We start from the raw sequence: 8,805 nt of genomic DNA on the forward strand, positions 1-8,805 counted from the left end.
GGCTATGATACAACAGCCAGCAGATATACCTAGAGCCAGCCAAGTCTGAGCACTCTCAAAAGCATCAGTGAAAAGCTGGAACATAGACTCACAAGAGAGAACCCACCACCTGTTTTTGTGCCCTTCTTCCTAATTGTATTTCAAGTCTTTTCAGAACAAGGCCCTAGGAACTCTCAGATTCAATTATGTTCTTGGGCTTGGTCCACTGCTACAGGAGTCTTAGGGGGCCTCGCGCAAATGTGACAAAGCAGGACTCCTTTCATGACACGTGATTATTTCAGAAGAGGCAGCAGCCAATGTAGAAAACACTGGAATGTTTCCTTGGAGCTGGACTGTGATGAGAGGTGCCTGCCATGTACATAACTTGCTGTATTTTCATTGACTCTTCTCTTCCAGTTTTTGAAGATAAAGCAGGAAATACTCTTGCCTCAAGATACAATTCCAATTGTTATTTTTGATAACCGTTCAGAAAAACAGAAACATATGCTTCCAATGCACCATGCATTCAGGTATTCTGGGTCTAGTTCAGCTGGTGGATGAGCTGATTGATGCATTCACTCTGATAGCCAGGCGAGCCCATCTCGTGGAAGAACCTCACTCTGTTCTTGATAGCGTGATGGGCCACCAAGAGCTGGAAAGGGTGCAGGAACCATGAGATCTCCTGGAAATACTTCCTTGGGAAGGCAATATCATGAATGAGGTCTTCTAAGCAAATGACACCAAACTTCCTCAGGTGCTCCTCACTGTGTTGTCTGTTGGAGAGATAGTCTTATTCTTGACCTTGGCTTGTCCATGTTTCAAGATGAGTTCCCAGATGGGCTTCAGATTTAGAAATCCCCAGGTCATATAAGATTCCAATATATACAGCAGTTTTAGGCTCTGGGGGCGACTTTTACAAAGACACCATTAAAAATTTTCTTTAGGTGAACCATTTTCTTCTTGCAGTGGTTCTCTGCACCAGTAAACTCATGCTATTAATTTTTAGGATGTGTACAACAAAGGCCAAGGAATGTTTATCTGGCAATTCCAAGGCATGAGGTTTCACTTCTAGTCATCTGAGAGGCACCTTGTTGTGTTTCTGCCGCCAGAAATCATGTAGGAACAATTCCAGTTGCTTATACCTGAGGCCATTTCGCCCCTTTTTTTTTTTTTTTTTTTTTTTTTTTGCTAAAAGTGCATTCTTTGCCTGAGTGGCTTTGAGGACAATAATGCACTAAATAATATTTGCTTCTGTATCTTTTCAAACTTTCCAGTTGATCCTTATTTTCTTTATTCCTTTAAAGGAGTGATGGATACTTCAGAAATTTATCGATGCTCTCAAGTTAACAGGTATAAATATTTCTAAAAAAGAGGCAGAGAAGATTCTTGAAAGGTCAGCTCTCATGTGTGTATGTATATATTAAACCTAATTATTATTATTATTAATTTTAGTAGCTCTAAACCCTTTTTAATGATAAAAGTGATAACTATGGAAACATTAGAAAAATATGAATAATGGCTTTTCATTATTGAACATCTGTGTGCTAGCACTCTTCTAAGAACATTACATACATTATCTCATTTAATCCTCACAAGACTTTAGAGGCAAAGTCTATTATTTTTCACAGAAGAGGAAATTGTTGACAAGTGAGTTTAAGTGACTTGCCCAATGTCACCATAATACAATCACCCAAATGTTAACCTGGTATCATTTTAGTGTCTATATTTATTGCTTTTTATAAGATTATGTCATTTTATATTTATCAAGTTTGATCCTTTTTGCTGGGCATGTACTAGCTAATGAGGATGCAATGGTAGCCTGGCCTTTGTGCCTGTCCTTACAGAGCTGACAGTCCACTGTGTGTGTGTGTGTGCACACACATGTGCTAACAGTGAACAGACAGTTGCAATGTGGCGAGGATTATGACAGAAACATATAGAAGAACAACAAAGAAAAGTGTCTAATCAGGAGGAGTGCTGAATTTTATTAAACTATATAACGTGTCATTTGACCTATTTATATAATGAATTATAGTAATAGATTTTCTCATGTTAAACATTCCTGAAATAAGGCTAACTTATTATGAACTATTTTACACAGAACAATAAAGAGAATAATATAACCAAAAACCATACCTACCACTGGGTTTGTCATATTTAACATTTTACATATTTGATTCAGGTTTTTAAAAACAAAATATTACAGGCAGCAAACATTTTCAATGTATTATTCTCTAAACCCATTTCCTCCATTCCTGCCAGAAGTAACTACTATTCTGAACTTATTATTCTCATGTAGACTTTTATATTTGCATACATTTTACTATATATATACTCTTAAAATATAGGATATTGTTTCTTATGTCTTAAGCCTTTAAATGGTGACATACAGGATTTTTTTTATGACTATTTTCTAATCCTTCAATTTTTTGAGATTTATTTATGTCAATGCATATAGCTCTAGTTCAATTATTTTCACCACTGTATGGTTCCATTTAATAAATATAACTCAGTTTACTTATGAATTCTGATGGTGGTTATTTAGGTTAAAAATTTCTTTTGTTGCTAATATAATATAATATAATGCTGCAATGGATATTCTTGCGTACATCTCCTTGTGTATTACTTGTGGTGGAATTGTTTGGTCATAGGCTTTATAGACATTTAACTTTAATTAAATATTCCAAATTGCTCTCCAAAGTAGTTGTACCACCTTAGATTCCTACCAGAAATGTATTTCCATTCCAACACTTGATACTGTAGTATTCTAATATTTTAATATTTTCCAAACCTATGGGTCAGAAATATTCTCATTATTTTTAATGTAAGTAAATGTAATTAATTATATTCCTTATTAATAGTAAAACTAATTATCTCTTCATATATTTGCTGGTCATTTGGATATTCCTTTTCTGTGAATTACCTCTTTATTCCTTTTGTCAATTTTTCAGCGGGATTGGTTGTCTTTTTCTTAATGGCTTGTAGGTGTTCTTTCTAAATTCTGGATGTTAATCCTGTGTTGGTATTATGCAATATGAATATCTTTTCCCAGCTTGTTGCTTATTTAAAAAAATTTTTTGGTGTTTTTTTGTTGTGCAGACATTTTAAATTTTAATGTAGTTATATTTGTCTCTTTTTCTTTTATGGTTGTGCTTTTGACATATTGAGAAATTCTTCCTTACCCTGGGTCATGAAGATATTCATCAATATCTTATTTAAATATTTAGATATTTCATATTTAGTTCTTTAATTCACCTGTAATTGATGTTTGTGTATGGTGTGAAATAAGGATTCAATTTCTTTTTTTTTTCTATATAGTCAGTTGTCCTATCACCATTTATTGGTCAGTCCCATCCTTTTCCTACAGATTTGAAATGCTTACCTCTAGTCATATATTAAATTTCCGTCTGTGTATGGGTGTGTTTCTGGTTTCCTTTTCCTGTTATATTACTTGTTGTCTACTGTGTATCAATACCACATGTCTTAATTACTATCACTGTATAATACATCTCGACATCTGGACTTACCTTCATCTCCAATAGTGTCAATGCTATTTTTGACCCTTTCCTCTTCTATATGAATTTTAGAATCATATTGTTTAGTTATATACATGTGCATACACATGCACACACACATATATATATCATTTTTGGAATTTTGATTGCAATTTATTGAATTAATAGCTTAATATTGGGGAGAATTGATGTATTTATGATGTTTCATCCTCTATTTCTCGAACATTTTATGTATCTTCATTTTTTAGATCCTTTCTTTTTTCAGCAGAAAAGAGCAGCAATAACATTACTGAAAAATATCCATTGGATCTGGCATTTGGGAGATTTCTGGGGATATCAGTGAAAAGAGTTTGAGTAGCGTGGTAAAGGGTTAAGTCAGGTTGCATAGTTGAGTGAGTGAGGGTGAGGATGTGGGGACTGTGGTTTAAGAGAAATGCTTAATGTGGGGATGTGGTTTAAGAGAAATTTAAATGAGAAGGAGAGGACAAGTCTTTTAAATTTTATTTTTATTATCTTTTGGTGGATAGGAGAGATCTGAGAAGTAGCCAACAGAGAAGGACATGTTGGATCTGTTATAGAGACAGGAGATGACTGATTGGGAGAAAAGGGTTCCAACAGCTCGAGACAGAGAGTCCTTGAATAAGACTCAATATTTCAACCTCTGAGTGTAGAGCACAAGAGGTGGGGATGAAAAGTGGATTTATTTATTTACTAACAAATATTTATTGAATGTCTGTGATATGCCTGTCATTCATCTAGGTGCTAAGGATGCAGTAGTGAAGGAAATAAGCCGAAATCCTCGCTCTCATAGAGCTCACCATAAACAAGAGGAGAAAAACAATAAACTAGATAAATAATTAAGCTACGTTAGATAATGAAAGGTGCTAAGGGGAAATAAAGCAGAGGAGGGAGACTCGTGTGTGTGTGTGTGTGTGTGTGTGTGTGTGTGTGTGTGTTGGGGAAATGCAATTTAACTGTGGTGAGTAGGGAAGTCTTGAAAGTGACATTTGAGTAGAGATAAGAAGGAAGTAAGAGATGGAGCTATGATGATCTTTGGGGGAAGAGCTTTCCGGGCAAAGGAAATAGCAACAGCAAAGGGCGAAGTAGGCAGTGTCTCTGACAGGGTTAGGGCATTGAGAGGAGGCCAGTGTGTGCAGAATAGAGTGAATGAGGGAGAGCGTGGTAGGAGATGAAATCTAGAGGTAATAGGAGGCCAGATCACATAAGGCTTGCAGGAAATTGTAAAAACTTTGGTTTTTACTCAGTTAAGTCATTGGGTGGTTTTAAACAGAGGTGTGACATGATCTAACTTAAGTTTTAACCATCTCATTCTGGCTGGTGTACTGAGAATAGTTTATAGTGGCAAGGGTGAAAACAGAGAGACCAATTAAGACAGTGCTGCAATAATAACAGACAAGATTTTAGGATGGCTTGCACCAGGGTGGATGAGGGTGAGAAGTGAGTGGATGCCAGGTAGATTTCGAAATACTGACAAGATTTAATTCTGGATCATGTGTAGGGTGTTAAAGAAAGTGAATAGTTAAGGATACTGCCGAAGTTTTTGGTCTGAGCATCTAGGAAGCTGTAGCTGCCTCATGTACTGAAATGAGTAAGACTGTGAGAGGAGCAGGTTTAAGATGGAGTAGATCTCAGAGTACAGTTTTGTTCTCAAGTTTCAGATGCTAATGAGACATCCAAGTAGAGATATCAAGTAGGTATCTTGAAATGAGTCTGGAGTTCAGATTTGGGAGTTACAGGCTTATAGATGATGTTTGAAGCCATGAGAACGGCTGAGATGACCAGAGAGGGAGTACAGAATGCTGGGTCCTGGTATGCTGTAATGTTATGTGGCAGGGGAAATGAGGGGAAACCAGGGAAGGAGAATAAGAGGAAAGAACCAGAGAGAAAGGAAGAAAACCAGGAAAATACTTTGTTCTGGAAGCCAAAAAAAGAACACATTTCAGAGAGGAGACAGTTCTGTCTGTCAAATACGGATAGACTAAGATGAGGACAGAGAGTGGACCGCTGGATTTAGCGCCATGGAGGCCACTGGTGGAGTAATGGTGGTGAGAGCCTGAGAGTGGGCTCAAGAGAGAATGACAAGGAGAAGATGGACATGCAAGGGAGACAAGTCTTTAAGGGGTGTTGCTGCAAAGGCAAAGAGAGATAAAGGTGACAGTGGGGAAAGCGGGGTCAAGAGGTTTTTTGTTTTTGTTTCTTTAAAGATGAGATTGCTTGCACACTCATATTTCAGGGAGAAATGGGGAAAGACATGGCCTGAAAGTGTCAGGAATTCACTTGATGACTTGAGGAGATGCATGAAGTTTAGCAATAGTTGCTGAGGAAAGTGATAAAGGGAGTTGACTGAGACAAGAACTTGAAATTTTGGAAGCAAAATTAGCAAAGTAATGTATCTCACTATCGTCACATTCTTTTTTTCTGTTTGCTTTGCACTAATAAACTTTCATTTCACTCAAATTAGAGCCATAATCTTCCATATTTATCTTTCTTTCCCAATAACTGAAAGGGAAAAATCCAAAATGATTAGTAAAAAAAAAGTAAGAATTAGGCTGGGTGCGATGGCTCACACCTGTAATCCCAGCAGTTTGGGAGGCCGAGGTGGGTGCATCACAAGGTCAGGAGATCGAGACCATCCTGGCTAACATGGTGAATCCCCGTCTCTACTAAAAATAAAAAAATTAGCTGGGTGTGGTGGCGGGCGCCTGTAGTCCCAGCTACTCGGGAGGCTGAGGCAGGAGAATGGTGTGAACCTGGGAGGTGGAGGTTGCCGTGAGCCGAGATCACGCCACTGCACTCCAGCCTGGGAAACAGAGAGAGATTCTGTCTCAAGAAAAAAAAAAAAAAATTAAAGAATTAACAGACCCTTTTAATTTGTTTTAAATATTTTTAAGGTTTAAAAAGTGTTTAAAGTTTGTAATTCCTAGTAGGAAGCATTATCTGCATGAATACCCTAATGGCAAACCACTGTAAAATGCTTTAGTTGCATTCGGGGTAGACGGGTAGGGATTATCTTCAAAGCACCCCAGCTGTCTTGATAAGGTCAGAGGTACACTGGTTTGCATAATTGCAACATCCATTAGGTGATCTAGGTTGCTTTTCCTTTATCAAGGGCTTTATTTATCAGAAGGGCATTACACTTGACTTCCAAATTTGGCTGACAATTTGCTGATGAGATTCTTAACCTTTGGGTTGCTCTGGCATTTTGATATATTTGCTGGGTTCTGGGCCACATCCTGGAAGGCCACCATAACTTCTGAACCTTGCATGGCTGTGAGAACCTCTGGTCACTAAGAATTTTGAGTCCAGGCATTCCTGCCATTCCAGACATGTCCCCTCCCATTCCAGGCATTCTCCCAGAAAGGCCACTTGGAAAAGAGCCATACTGAGCTCCGGATCATCTTCTGGCTTCTTCCTCCCTCTGGGCTCTCTCATGCTTTTCTTGAGAGCCTTCTTAACCCTTTCTATTCTTTCTTCGATCTCTTGCTCTTCACGTTTTCACTCATACTTTCTACAATGTTCTATAATTTTCTAGGCCCTAGGTTTGAACTTCTTTCAGCATTTTACTAGCATCTTCATCATAATCCAATTTCCAGGCAAGGGCAAGAGCATGGGCTGCTTCTTCTCAAAGACCCGGAAGTCTGTGTGTGTTTTCTCACCACTTGTAAGGCTGAGCTGAATCAGGATTTATCTCAATGGCTCTGTCACGGTCTTGACTGGCATCATTGGGCTTCTGTAATTTGATGAAGACACTGGCTCTCTTGGCACACAGAATGGCCAAGTGAGGATTCAGCTTAATGGCATCTGTGAATAAGCCAATGGCTTTTTGCAGTTCACCATCATTTACGGTTTCAGTGGCAACCACTTTCTTACCTTTGCTGATCCATCATCTTCTCTGTTTTCTCTGCATTTTCATCTCCCATTTCTTGAGGGGCATCAGTGTCTTGTTCAATCACACCTTCATTATCAATTTCTAGATCAGTTTTCTCACTTGATGTTTCATCCATCTTTATGTTTTCTTTCTGCCTTCTTGCTGTTTTTCCTTCCTTGATATTTTCTTCTGATTTAGCTTTCTGAATAGCAGGTGGTACTTTACCCCCCATGCTCTTCACCCATTCCTTCAGGAAGTGCATTTCCTTGGTGTGCAGAGCACTCAGATCCTGCTTACACATTTTCATGAAGGCCCCAGGCTTGCTCATTTGGTGGGGATCCATGGTCAAGAGGTCAAGAGGTGGAGGGCGAAGCTTAGGCGGCTGTGGCCCAATTGCAGGCACAGGAGCTGGCTCAGCATGACCATGCAGAAGGGCTTTCTTCAAATTCTTAACTGCATTCAGGAATTTGAGAAATTCTTCACTGAGAATTCCTAAAATTCTTTTTTTTCCTTTTAAAAAATTTTTATTTTACTTTAAGTTCTGGGATACATGTGCAGAACTTGCAGGTTTGTAACATAGGTATACATGTGCCATGGCGATTTGCTGCACCTATCAACCTGTCATCTAGGTTTTAAGCCCTGCATGCATTAGGTGTTTGTTCTAATGTTCTCCCTCCCCTTCTCCTGCAACCCCTGACAGGCCCCAGTGTGTGATGTTCCCCTCCCTGTGTCCACGTGTTCTCATTGTTCAACTCCCACTTATGAGTGAGAACATGCGGTCTTTGGTTTTCTCTTCCTATGTTAGTTTGCTGAGAATGATGGTTTCCAGCTTCTTCCATGTCTCTGCAAAGGATATGAACTCATTCTTTTTTATGGCTGCATAGTAGAGAATTCCTAAAATTTTAAAAATTGATTTGAGCCAGGGACAGTGGCACTTGCCTGTAGATCCAGCTACTCAGAAGTTTGAGGCAGAAGCATAGCTTGAACTTGGAAGTTCAAGACTAGCCTGGGCAACATAGTAAGACCCTGTCTCAAAAAAAGTTGGCTTCAAAACTATTATTTCATATTAATGGGAATTATATTTCCAAGAATATATGGACGTCTTGATATTTTGGATCTGGATATTTTATAGCCATAGAAAATGTATATTGTCTTGTAAGATCCATAACCAAAAAGGGTAATTGTCAACCATTCTTTGCTAGAGAACATGCAAGAAGTTATAAAATGAGGTTATAAGACAGAAAGAAGGAGAAATATTTAAGAAGAAATACTAGAAAATTGGGATGCAGTACTACTGGCTTACAAGTTCTGCAGTTGTGTAATTTATAAGGCCATTGTACACATAAACTTATTTAATAGTTTAATAGCTCTGTGTTATAGGAATTATTCTCACATAAACTGAAGTTCAGAGATGTTAAGTGG

At 38.3% G+C, this 8,805-nt stretch overlaps 2 pseudogenes; both read right to left on the reverse strand.

The window, feature by feature from the left end:
• Window positions 1–520: 520 nt before the first annotated feature.
• Window positions 521–3,512, reverse strand: LOC129042174 (ribosomal protein uL30-like; annotated as a pseudogene).
• A 3,134-nt stretch (window positions 3,513–6,646) lies between these two features.
• LOC129042208 (hsc70-interacting protein-like) lies at window positions 6,647–7,726 on the reverse strand (annotated as a pseudogene).
• Window positions 7,727–8,805: the final 1,079 nt, after the last annotated feature.

Source organism: Pongo pygmaeus, chromosome 1, assembly GCF_028885625.2.
Source record: "Pongo pygmaeus isolate AG05252 chromosome 1, NHGRI_mPonPyg2-v2.0_pri, whole genome shotgun sequence".
NCBI lineage: Eukaryota > Metazoa > Chordata > Mammalia > Primates > Hominidae > Pongo > Pongo pygmaeus.